The sequence below is a fragment of the Vicia villosa genome, unplaced genomic scaffold, assembly GCF_029867415.1.
Source record: "Vicia villosa cultivar HV-30 ecotype Madison, WI unplaced genomic scaffold, Vvil1.0 ctg.000045F_1_1_3, whole genome shotgun sequence".
NCBI classification, from domain to species: Eukaryota; Viridiplantae; Streptophyta; class Magnoliopsida; order Fabales; family Fabaceae; genus Vicia; species Vicia villosa.
In genome coordinates this window covers 349,558-363,454 of record NW_026704979.1, presented here as the reverse complement: position 1 = coordinate 363,454, position 13,897 = coordinate 349,558, and positions in this window count along the sequence as shown.

Sequence of the window (13,897 nt, the reverse complement as noted above, 5' to 3'; positions counted from 1 at the left end):
CGCCCATCGTACTCGATGGTATCCACGCTTGTGTCTAAACCTATGGGTGTGTAAGCAAAATGCGCTAATCTGGACTAAAATGAATGCATAATGTAGGGAAAAGAAAGTATTATGCTCGCACGGGCCCTACCCCGCTGCCTACGTATCTGTTTTGCAGAATCAGAGCTACCGTAGCTCGGCTAACTAATTTCTGTTTGTTTTGTGTTTTTTAGGTGAACGAGTTACATTCACACTCCGCTGCTCGACCTTTGGAGACTTAAGCTGGGAATGGAGCGGAAATAACAAGCTCTTAAGAAAAGAAAATGAAAGAGTGATTTGTGTTTTAAAGAATGCATGAGGAAAACCTAAACTAAGGGGGGAAAGCTTGCTACCTAATGTTATCATACAAAGGGTACCAGTCTAAACTAAACTAAACAACCTACGGGGGAAAAGCGAATGCAAACAATATAGCACACAAACGAGCATCCACTCGTGAAGCAAACAAACCAAAGGCACTGGCCAAGTGGTAGAAAGGCGGTCCCGCCATAGCCAAGGGGAGCAGCTCAACCCAAGTCAACCAAGCATTAGACCTCGCGAAAATGATCGGGCCATAGACAAGAGGGCGGACCCCTCTCAGCAACCAAACCGTCACGGATCGTAAAGGAAAACGGTGCGTGCGTACACCGAGCATCAACGTCGAGCGACGCGAGCTATAGGAAAGGCGGGGGTCCGGCTGCATGAACCCTTTACCTGACATACTCGATAACAAGATCTTTTGCACGTTCGGAAGCAAGCAACGCGAGGCGTGCGCATACCAAACAGACTCGATGAGACTAGGCGGGGGTTGATTACGAACCCTTGACCGCATGCCTTCCATGAGGACTTAACGGAGTGCCATATAGGACTTATTACACCGTGACTCCCTGCCGCAAAGCACAAATGTAAACACACCAACAAAAACAGAGCCTCTTTCGAGGGCTTGGCCAGATGCATGTCTAGGTCCTACTTCTCATGTTACAGGATGATGCGGAAAAGCGATAAAGCGCAAGAGAAATAAAATGAAACGGGAGACAATACTGAACGGATAGCAAATCCGCAATGAGCTAGCAAGTGTAAGCAAAGAGGAAACTTCACGTAATCTAACATCCAGCAAAGCCAGGAGTCCAGCATAAGCGTCAAAGCGATGCGGTGTGAAAATAAATCACAACCGCTATGTGGTGCGTATAAAACACAACCACACAAGCAACCTGCAAGAAATACAATCCAGACAATACAGGAGTATACATCTCAATGAATGAGAGATCGGATGAATCGCCTCGGGAATAAGTTCGTGTCCCACAAATAAAGTGGAACACGATGCAAATCAAGTCGCATCAGAAGTGAATTCGTGTCCCACAAATAAAGTGGAACACGAAGCAATCAAATCACAATCGAACCCTCTCAAAGTACCTCGCGCATCTCAGCAAACAAATCAGTAATAACAAGGAGACACACACCCGCCATAGAAAATAGAAATTAAATTCTAGAAAATAAGAGAAATTAAATTCTAATTAAATTCTAAAATAAAATCTAACAAGATTAAATTGTTTTTTGTGACATTTTTATCTAACAAGTAATAGAACAAAACTATGTACAAAACAATTAAATCTAACAAAGAAATATTACATGTTGTTATTATATTCTAAAACCAAGATTACATGTTTTTATTCGTTTTATCATGTAAAAACAAAAACTCAAAGATTTTACATTCTATTATCATGTCAAAATATAACAAAAACATCAATGATTTATTATACTAAAAGAGATAGAAGATAGACTAAACTAAAAAAAAACTAATCTAAACTAGAAAAGTTATGTACACAGGTGGGGTGAAAGTTGAAAATAGTGGTGCAGCCTGAGTAAAAGCGCAGGGCCCATGGTTATGGCCCAAGCAGAATGTTTTTGTCACAGTTTTTAATGTTTTATGCCAAAAATGGATGAGTTGCGGGCCTATGGGGATGTATGAATAGCAATTCGTTTGGCCCAAGGTGTTGATCCAAGTCATTCAGATTTTATGATCTAATCTTATTCAATTAATCACTAATCAAAGCCAATTAATAACAATTAATCAGAATTTCAATGTTAATGGGAGAGTTTAATTAAAAAGAGGATTAGGGCTTTTTACGTGAATGGCTACTCATCTTCTTTGAAACGGCGCCGGAATAGTTCTCCCCCTCCCATGAACATCGCGGCGGCGATTTCCTTTCCTCTCACTCCGATCAAACCTCTTGATTCATTCAATCTCATCATTCGTCTCCGCTCATCTCTCTGAGGTCTCACTCCTCTCTATTCAAGGACAAATGGCGCGGCGGCTATGTCCTCTCTGATCTAAAATCCGAGCACCTTCTGAAGCGAAAATGGAGGAGAATCTAGATGTTATGCTTCAAAACCTTCAAGTATGAGTATCTCCCAATCTTCACGCTCCTTTTCTTCTCCTCGATTTCTATCCTCTTTGCGTTAACCCCGCATCCTTCTCTTTCTGAATTCGTAATCCGTAATCCGTTTATATGCTTTCGTTGAAGCTCTGTTATGACGTTGAACGTGTTGCAGGTTGAAATCAAAGACGAAGATTGTTGTGATGATGTTGTTGAGGACGAAGATGCGTCGCGGTTATGATGCAGGAGAAATTTGTAGCGCTGATGATGAATTATTGGAGATTGCCGAAGATCGCACGAAGACGTGAATTCTTGAAGTGAGGTGATGATGAGTTCTCCGATTGAAGATGAAGATTGAATGGGAAGAGTTTGTTGATGACGATGCTTCAAAGATACTGGTGATTCAAGGACGGTGATTCTGAAGATTGAGTTCTTGGGCGTGATTGGAGAAAATTGGTTTTGAGAACTTGTTACGGTTAGTTCTTTTTTGGTTTCTCTGTTAGATTTTCTGTTATGGATCTTGTGGCTGATGATTGGAGCAAGGTTGAAGAAGAGTATTAGAGATTGAATGGAATCGAGAGAGAAGGTGGATGAAGAAGGTTCAGCGATTGTTTGTAGTTATGTTATGGCTGAGAATGGAAGATTGGGAGAAGAAGGTTATGAGAATCGGAAGGTTCAGAGGATGAAGAGAGAAAAACAATGAGAGATTGTTGAATTGAAGATGATGAAGAAGGTCGGTTAGAGTCCTCTGAAAAAGTTTGTTACAGTTCTGTTATGAGGTGTGCTTCCTTTTGTTTTCTGATTCTCCTCTATCCCTTTTCGTTAGAATTTTTCTTCTCGTTTTTCTCTTATCGATCTCCCCTCTTTTGTTATCCAATACTGAGTTTTTGATATGAACCGATCTTTTTTCTGCAGAGTGTGAGGTTTTTATTTTTGATGCAGCAAGTGGCGGCTTAGAGCTTATTGGATTGTATGGAAGCTGATTTTTTGTAATTGAGTTTAAAGATGGTCTTTCTTGTAATGGGCTTTGACTTCTCTTTTTTGTAATCAAACATGTACACATGAACTTTGATTTGCATAATTTTTGTAATGGTTTTTTGGATGAATGATATTTGAATGAAACGATGATGTTACTTGAATGAATGTGAAAATTGATAATGTTGAAATGGACCTTTGTAATTTTCTTGACCGAATTTGGATATAACTCTTTTGAACCTTAATGAAAATCCCTTCCCTTTGCGCTTCGATTCTTGAAATCAAGTCATGAAACAATATGATGCATACCACTTAAAAACGACTTTTGATTCATAGTTAAATGAGTGAACAAGACTTTGACAATGAGTCATATGATCTTGGGTGAACTTTTAATTTGAATCCAAATCTCGAGTGAACCCGAGGAATGAATGAAGATTGCATTGATGAATACTATGATGAGTTTTATGATCATGTAGTTTGCATTCCAAACAAAACCATGTGAATGAACCTCCCATCTATGATAATATCTTGTTCACAATAAGGACCTGCAATCATCGTCTCTTGCATCTTGACTCAATGATCTCAAAAATAAAGGGACTCTTTATCATTTTCTCTTGATTTTTAAACGACGAAATAAACGTCATCCATAACTTATAGCTCAGAGAAAGAGGGCAAATTTTGGGGTGCAACAGCTGCCCCTATTCAAACTTCTTGAACCTGACGAGCGAGAAACGAAAGTTTCGAACCGTCGAGGTGGAAGGAGATTGAATACCAGAATGAACTCGAAAATTTGCGCTCTTGATCAATAGAAGATTCCATCTTGCAATAAGAAGGAATGTACCACCCCGCAAGCAGGGAGAAAAAACTTCAATTGACCTGGATAATTAAGTAGCTCCAACTTGCGATAAGAAGGAACAGGCAACCCCATTGCTGAGGGAAAAAACTTCAATTGGACTGGGCACCAAGAGAAGGTCGACATCTTCGGTGGATCTGGATATCACAGCGAAACAGACGTCCTTGGCCGATCTGAAAATCGGAAATAAGAATGTCTTCAACTGATCTGGGGACATCAGGACTGAGCAGACATGTCTTCTTCTGGCGAAAATAAATCGTCAGGTGGGTGGATATCCTCAACTGATCGGAAACATCAGGATTGTGCCTTCTACTGATCTGGGGACATCAGGAAGAAAATGGATATCCTCAACCGATCTGGGGGCATCGGGAATTTTAAAGAATGCTTTCAACTGATCTGGGGACATCAGGACTGAGCAAGCATGTCTTCTTCTGGCGAAAATAAATCGTCAGGTGGGTGGATATCCTCAACTGATCGGAAACATCAGGATTGTGCCTTCTACTGATCTGGGGACATCAGGAAGAAAATGGATATCCTCAACCGATCTGGGGGCATCGGGAATTTTAAAGAATGCTTTCAACTGATCTGGGGACATCAGGACTGAGCAAGCAAGTCTTCTTCCGACGAAAATAAATCGTCAGGTGGGTGGAAGTCCTCAACTGATCGGAAACATCAGGATTGTGCCTTCTACTGATCTGGGGGCATCAGGAAGAAAATGGACCTCCTCAACCGATCTGGGGACATCGGGAATCAAGATTGTCTTCAACTGATCTGGGGACATCAGGACTGAGCAGACATATCTTCTTCTGAACGAACTAAATCGTCAGGGAATGGATATTTTCCGACTGATCTGGGGCATCAGAGGGCTTTCTCCTTCGGAAGATCTTAGAGATCCGGAGGCGGTTCTTTCAACTGAACTGAATTTCAGGATAAGAACAAATATCCTCAACCGATCTGGGGACATCGGGAATAGGAGTGTCTTCAACTGACCTGGCGATATCAGGAATAATAGACAGTCCTCTTCTGATGAAATAAATCATCAGGAGATATCTCCGACTGATCTGAGGCATCAGTGGGCTAGCTCCTTCGGAAGATCTCGGGAGATCCGGAGGCGATTCCTTCAACTAATCTGGATATTAGGATAGGAACAGATATCTTCAACCGATCTGGGGACATCGGGAATAAGCATGGCTTTCATCTGGTCTGACAATGTCAGGGAGAGGGAGACAAACTTCTTCTGACTTGGACATCAGGATAAGCGCCTGTAATGATTAGGCGAGTTGCTCTCTGGGAGGCGTTTGTATCTTGATAACTTTCCTGCAAAAAGAAACAGATATGATATGATTTATGCATGATGCATGTATGAATGTTTGTGGAGTAGTATTCCAATGATGGAAATGCTACACGCTTTTGAGAATGCTATGCGAATGATGCATGATTCGGACGCTGCTTGGGGAAACAACGGAGGAGCACTGAATTGTTGAAGAAGTCCTGGAGAGAGTATGGAACTCTGCGGGGAGGACAAGATGAGTGACCAAGGGTCACAAACTGCGAGCTGGCAAAGATGGATCAGAAATCTGCTGGAGACGATCAAATCTAGACGCGAGCTCTAATTGGGGAATAAATCCTGCTTGGGGATATGGACATCCCGATTAACTGCTTGGGGAATACCCTGGCAAACTTCATTAGAGAAGCAAATTCTCGACATATAGGGGATGTGGAGATAAGGCAAGTCATGGAGATAACTCTGATGGGGAGTGACCAACTTGCTTGTATAGGACGCATTCCGCTGGGGAAATCCTTGAAGGACACAGATTCTGCGGAGGATGCATGTGAATCTCTGCTGAGGAAAGACTCAGTGGGGAAGATGAATACTTCTGCATAACGATCCACTGAGGATATGAGAGATCCGCTGGGGATAAGGAACTTAGCATAAGAACCTTTTGTTTAGGCAACTCCACTGGGGAATAAGATGACTCTCTTGGGGAAAATAAGTCAATCTGTTGGAGAGAGAGACACTCTACTGGGGAGAATGAGGAATTCAGGCAAGGAACCTCATTAAGAGCTTGCTGGGGAATCAGATACCATTCAATCATGATCCAACTGGGGAGAAGATATTCCACCGGGGAATAAGGCTTATGAAGCATGGAGATTGCATTGAAATGTGCTTTGTTGAGGAGATGAGAATCTTGGAACAAAGAAAGCCTCATCTGGATGCACTCAGCTGGGGAATGAGAATCTCTCACTCGGCTAGATCCATCAACATGCTGATACGATGCACTAGCAAGGATGTACCTGCGAGGTAAACAGATGACAATGCCCCAGGATATAGCATGACGTCCACGGGATTTCCTCACATGGCAAAGGATAGTGATGCTCACCCACCATGGGCAAATGCAAGAGCAAACAGATTATCAGACATCTAAGCTTGAAACTTTCCAAACAAGCAATGGATTCACGAGTTGACAAGCAAGCAATGATTAGAACACCAAATAAGTATCGGCCGGAATATCAAACATGCATTGGTTCTCCAAGAGAATGCCACCAGGAAGTGGACTTAAGGGGTCAAGCAAGTGTTGACTTCAAAGGGACCAAACAAGTATTGGACTTTCTGCTTCTAACTGCTGAGGATGATGACCCTGACGGTTTTTAAGTTCATAAGTTGTTTAGCTCACACCCGAACTTTAAACTGAGCACCTCCTGATGAGGAAAGAATGTCAATGCATAGTGCTTTGCCCCAGCCTGTAGGGACTTTAAAGAAATTCATCTCGTAATGACTTCTCGAGATTTGTGCTATCATAGCCAACTTGCCCCAGTATCATGAACTTTGAAATCATGCCCCTGCATGGCCTGTGTTGGAGGTAGCTTCAACTGTGCTTGGGTGAATGCCCCTGATTACTCAACATTTTGAGAGATTCTTTGAATCTTGACCTGATTGCCTCAGATTGAGTGAAAACTTGCTTGTTAGAGTAATCAAACGCTTTTGTGCCCCTGAGGGTGATCAGACTTTGAAATATTGTTGCCTTTGCTCAACGGAGTTCGGAAGACAACTTGTCCTTCGGGAGGATACACTTTTTATCTGAAGCTCATGATGGAAACTTTCTTGGTGTTAAGCACTTGTTCATATGCAAAGAATGTTTATTATGAGAAATATAATTCTAACGCAAAGAGTATGTTTGTCTTGAAGTTTAAAGAAACTTTTTGAAAGGATGTCGTAACATCGAGTTTTTATGAAAGAAAGATGGTGTGATACCAACTCAAGCGTTTAGCGGATCTCCTAGGAGTCAGCTTACTGTATTCTCGTGTATAGTCTGCTTTCGAATTAACCCTGCTTCAATTAGGACTTTTAAGGGTTGTAACGTGGCCAGGTTCACGGTTTGAGAAAAAATGATTTTTAGGCTCAAAATATTTGGTGCCCACCCCCTTCATGATGTTCTCCATTCCTAAGTTCAGTTAACTTGACATGAGCATTCATCTTTCAAGAGGAGTTGGAAATGATTGAGGAATTAATGAGGAGTTCGGACATGGCAGTCACTTTACCTTTTGTTTTGGTGTCTGATCACACGACTTTGTTCTTTTGATGAGGATTCTTATTTTTTAATACTTGTTTTTCTTTCACTTTGCTTTTCTTTTTTTTTTGTTTCCCTAACTTTTGCCTGGACAAATTCTTTTGAATTTTGATTTGGATGTCCAGCGGGATGCCCTAATTTTTGCCTAAGTCACATGTTTTCACCTTGTTGACTTAGCGGGCTTTTTCTTTTTTTTCTCATTCTTTTTTTTTTGAACAAGTCGTGTGATCCTGAATCTCAGATTTGTTGGAAGTGATTATGACTGCCTGAGTCCTTGATTGATGAAGAATTACCATTGTGGTATCGTTATATTTTGACCTCCTGATGTGAGGGATAAACCACAGCGGCTTTGATGTTGGTCTTGACCTCTTGATGTGAGGGATAAACCACAGCGACTTTGATGTTGGTCTCGGCCTCTTGATGTGAGGGATAATCGTTGTGGATTTGACTTTCCTCAACCTTTTGAAAGATAACCATTGTTGTATCTTTAGACGCGTGCTCTTGATGAATTTTGAATGCTCGATCAGGCTAACTGAATACTACCCGCCCCTGGGTTAAAAATAAGGGTTTTTTTTTAATAGAAAAGAAACTCCTACTTCGAAGGCTCAGAGGGGTTATCGAGGGTCTATCTCCCTTATATCTCCAGTGTTTGGGAATTTGAAACAATGCCTGTACATCATCAACAGGGTTCTACTCAAAAGCATACCATTTGAGATTAGTGGTATTATGTTCATCATTCTCCCTACGGAGTTATCATGCTTTATTAACAAGAGTTGAGTATCACAAAAAACATAGAGAAACATATAAGAGCAAAAGCGAATGGATTTTTTCAAGACAAACATATCCCATGCATTATGATTATAGTTCAAAAATAAACAAGTTTTGCATGCAACTGTATTGAACAAAGCAAGAAAGCTTAAACATGAACATGCATGATGATTCAGCAGTTGCCAATGTTGAGGAAATCCTCTCCGTATGGACTTATTGCTTCCGAAGATATGTTAAGTCAAAAGAGAACTTCAATTCTGGCCTTCAGGTGCGAACGTGATAGCCTTTGAGTCAATCAGGTCTTGAACCTTGTCTCTGAATGACTGACAACCTTCAATCAGATAACCAAGTGCCCCTAGAGTGGAAAGCACACCAAGCATTATCATATGTTCATGCAGGACCCTTCAGATTACTTCCCAGCAGAAGATTTTGACAAAGCCATTCATAATTTGTAAGTGCTCAGCTTTAGGGATTTGAGTTGTACCAGTGGTGCACAAACTCAAGATACAAGGTGTCTTGCTTATCCCTCGGTCGGGAGCCCTAAATATAGCTGCTGAAATAGAATTCACCATCATGAATGAAGAAACATTGTATTTCTATCGGCGAACAACAATAGCCTTTAACACTTAGCCATCAAAGTCCTGACTTGAAACACATAATGGTTGTTGGGTAGGAAGCCTTTGGAAGTACAAGTTGCAAGTGATTCTCATGAGTTACTCCTTGAGGAGGATCAAACATTCTACTTGCGGCAAATGGAATGGGATTGACAGGTGGAAACCATTATGAATAGACACAAACGTCTCTGCATTGAGCAAGTCCTTGACTCTTTGTACCTCAACACCTTGTAAGGCTTGACATTATGATCAGGTGCCCCCAGGATGGAAAACACCAAGTATTGTCATCGAAATCAGGAGACCTATCTGTGGTGAGAAACATCCAAAGCATGAATCTTAACCAATTGAAATTCCATCAAGCAGGGAAGCAACTGATCATAAGGCATTAGGATTCTCATCAGCTTGTTACTCATATTCTCTCTGTCTCCGTTGACAAGCGACGTCTACTAAACAAGAAACTCCAGGAAGAGGTGACTTGGGATATGAAGCAGAACCTTGAGAATGAAAGGTGTCTCTGCAGAACACTTTTGATTACTGTCTGGAAGAAGATTCTGGCGAAGTCACACGGAATGTGTAATGCTTTAGGGATTCGAGCAATGCAAATGGTGCAATGCTCAAGATAGACAATGTCTTGCTTATCCCTCGTTCGGGAGCCCCAAGCAACTTCGAATACTTGCAAATCATAACATCACGACCAGGTGCCCCAGAATAGAATTCACACCCAGTGTCATTGTCATCCAGCAGAGAATTTGCAAACATCAATACGGTACGGAGCTTAACCAGTTGCAAATAAAGCAAGCATGGAAGCAAACGAGCATAAGACAAGTCTTAAAAAAGAATCCCAACTGAGCTTTCCTCTTGGTCACCCCACAAAGTTGTTTCATGACTGATCTTTGAGCACACAATAAGAACAAGTCAAGTCTCTGAGTCTAGAGATAGTGCCAAATCTGAATAAGCAATCCTCGATCCTGAACACCTGTTATGCATGAGATGTATGAAATGCATGATATGAATGCAATGCCATGCCATGTTCATTCGATTTCCAAGGAATTCTCATGTTTTGATTTTTAGCAAGAGATGAAAGAGCTTGACACGAGGCTTAAAGATATGATTCCTTGAAAATGGAAGGAACATGCATGCTAGTATGCTAGTTATTTTTTTTTGTACATCATTTTTTGGAAAGTAAATATGCAATGATGCAAAGTGGTGGGACTTGTTGCCGCCCACCAGGCATTCTGCACTGCCGGTAACACACATAGTACAAAGCCAAAGGTTCGGCCCCAAATGATATACCACACGGAACATAAAATGTCAATCCACGGAACCAAAGCCCATAGTCAATAACACACTGGAATAGAACACAGATTACCACTCGAACAAGAACCATAATACCCCACGAACAGGAACCAATAGTACACTCGAACGAGAACAGCGGTAACCCACGAACAAGAACAGCGGTAACCCACGAACAAGAACAGCGGTCACCAACAATGTACCTGTTAAATGATCATTGATTCCCGCCCCACTCACGGGTAAAATCTAGGCCAAGGTAAGGTCATGAAACGCAGTATACGGTCCGCCCGAAGGTAAGCATCATCACAGCGCGTAAGCGGGTGACGATAATACCTCCGTTTGAAACCACTACTCTGCTCGTGGTCACATAATCCATCCCGAGACGTACACCTCGAGACAAACCATGCTCCCACTCTATCCTAGGGTTCCTATAGTTCACACATAGCCTGGGTATTGGGCCTTTTACCTCTTGAAACACCCACCCAACAGACAGAGATCCAGACAGTCCAGAATATGATGCAGAAAAGTAAAAGCGCACATAGGATGCAATGCAAACAGATAAATATGCAAAGCAGTAAAAACACCCAATGATAAACACACAAGCGCTAGGATCGACTCGCTGAGTCCGGACCAGCAACAGGTCAGGATTTCCCCAGCAGAGTCGCCAGCTGTCGCTACCCCGCGAAAATTAACAGAGTCGCCACTAACATATTTATCCTGAAAAGGAAGGGAATGCCAGCAAACCACAAAACAAAACAACGGTCTCACGACCAGAGAAAAAGGGTAAGGGAGTCGGTTACGCGAGGGGAAGGTGCTAGCACCCCTCGCGCCCATCGTACTCGATGGTATCCACGCTTGTGTCTAAACCTATGGGTGTGTAAGCAAAATGCGCTAATCTGGACTAAAATGAATGCATAATGTAGGGAAAAGAAAGTATTATGCTCGCACGGGCCCTACCCCGCTGCCTACGTATCTGTTTTGCAGAATCAGAGCTACCGTAGCTCGGCTAACTAATTTCTGTTTGTTTTGTGTTTTTTAGGTGAACGAGTTACATTCACACTCCGCTGCTCGGCCTTTGGAGACTTAAGCTGGGAATGGAGCGGAAATAACAAGCTCTTAAGAAAAGAAAATGAAAGAGTGATTTGTGTTTTAAAGAATGCATGAGGAAAACCTAAACTAAGGGGGGAAAGCTTGCTACCTAATGTTATCATACAAAGGGTACCAGTCTAAACTAAACTAAACAACCTACGGGGGAAAAGCGAATGCAAACAATATAGCACACAAACGAGCATCCACTCGTGAAGCAAACAAACCAAAGGCACTGGCCAAGTGGTAGAAAGGCGGTCCCGCCATAGCCAAGGGGAGCAGCTCAACCCAAGTCAACCAAGCATTAGACCTCGCGAAAATGATCGGGCCATAGACAAGAGGGCGGACCCCTCTCAGCAACCAAACCGTCACGGATCGTAAAGGAAAACGGTGCGTGCGTACACCGAGCATCAACGTCGAGCGACGCGAGCTATAGGAAAGGCGGGGGTCCGGCTGCATGAACCCTTTACCTGACATACTCGATAACAAGATCTTTTGCACGTTCGGAAGCAAGCAACGCGAGGCGTGCGCATACCAAACAGACTCGATGAGACTAGGCGGGGGTTGATTACGAACCCTTGACCGCATGCCTTCCATGAGGACTTAACGGAGTGCCATATAGGACTTATTACACCGTGACTCCCTGCCGCAAAGCACAAATGTAAACACACCAACAAAAACAGAGCCTCTTTCGAGGGCTTGGCCAGATGCATGTCTAGGTCCTACTTCTCATGTTACAGGATGATGCGGAAAAGCGATAAAGCGCAAGAGAAATAAAATGAAACGGGAGACAATACTGAACGGATAGCAAATCCGCAATGAGCTAGCAAGTGTAAGCAAAGAGGAAACTTCACGTAATCTAACATCCAGCAAAGCCAGGAGTCCAGCATAAGCGTCAAAGCGATGCGGTGTGAAAATAAATCACAACCGCTATGTGGTGCGTATAAAACACAACCACACAAGCAACCTGCAAGAAATACAATCCAGACAATACAGGAGTATACATCTCAATGAATGAGAGATCGGATGAATCGCCTCGGGAATAAGTTCGTGTCCCACAAATAAAGTGGAACACGATGCAAATCAAGTCGCATCAGAAGTGAATTCGTGTCCCACAAATAAAGTGGAACACGAAGCAATCAAATCACAATCGAACCCTCTCAAAGTACCTCGCGCATCTCAGCAAACAAATCAGTAATAACAAGGAGACACACACCCGCCATAGAAAATAGAAATTAAATTCTAGAAAATAAGAGAAATTAAATTCTAATTAAATTCTAAAATAAAATCTAACAAGATTAAATTGTTTTTTGTGACATTTTTATCTAACAAGTAATAGAACAAAACTATGTACAAAACAATTAAATCTAACAAAGAAATATTACATGTTGTTATTATATTCTAAAACCAAGATTACATGTTTTTATTCGTTTTATCATGTAAAAACAAAAACTCAAAGATTTTACATTCTATTATCATGTCAAAATATAACAAAAACATCAATGATTTATTATACTAAAAGATATAGAAGATAGACTAAACTAAAAAAAAAAACTAATCTAAACTAGAAAAGTTATGTACACAGGTGGGGTGAAAGTTGAAAATAGTGGTGCAGCCTGAGTAAAAGCGCAGGGCCCATGGTTATGGCCCAAGCAGAATGTTTTTGTCACAGTTTTTAATGTTTTATGCCAAAAATGGATGAGTTGCGGGCCTATGGGGATGTATGAATAGCAATTCGTTTGGCCCAAGGTGTTGATCCAAGTCATTCAGATTTTATGATCTAATCTTATTCAATTAATCACTAATCAAAGCCAATTAATAACAATTAATCAGAATTTCAATGTTAATGGGAGAGTTTAATTAAAAAGAGGATTAGGGCTTTTTACGTGAATGGCTACTCATCTTCTTTGAAACGGCGCCGGAATAGTTCTCCCCCTCCCATGAACATCGCGGCGGCGATTTCCTTTCCTCTCACTCCGATCAAACCTCTTGATTCATTCAATCTCATCATTCGTCTCCGCTCATCTCTCTGAGGTCTCACTCCTCTCTATTCAAGGACAAATGGCGCGGCGGCTATGTCCTCTCTGATCTAAAATCCGAGCACCTTCTGAAGCGAAAATGGAGGAGAATCTAGATGTTATGCTTCAAAACCTTCAGGTATGAGTATCTCCCAATCTTCACGCTCCTTTTCTTCTCCTCGATTTCTATCCTCTTTGCGTTAACCCCGCATCCTTCTCTTTCTGAATTCGTAATCCGTAATCCGTTTATATGCTTTCGTTGAAGCTCTGTTATGACGTTGAACGTGTTGCAGGTTGAAATCAAAGACGAAGATTGTTGTGATGATGT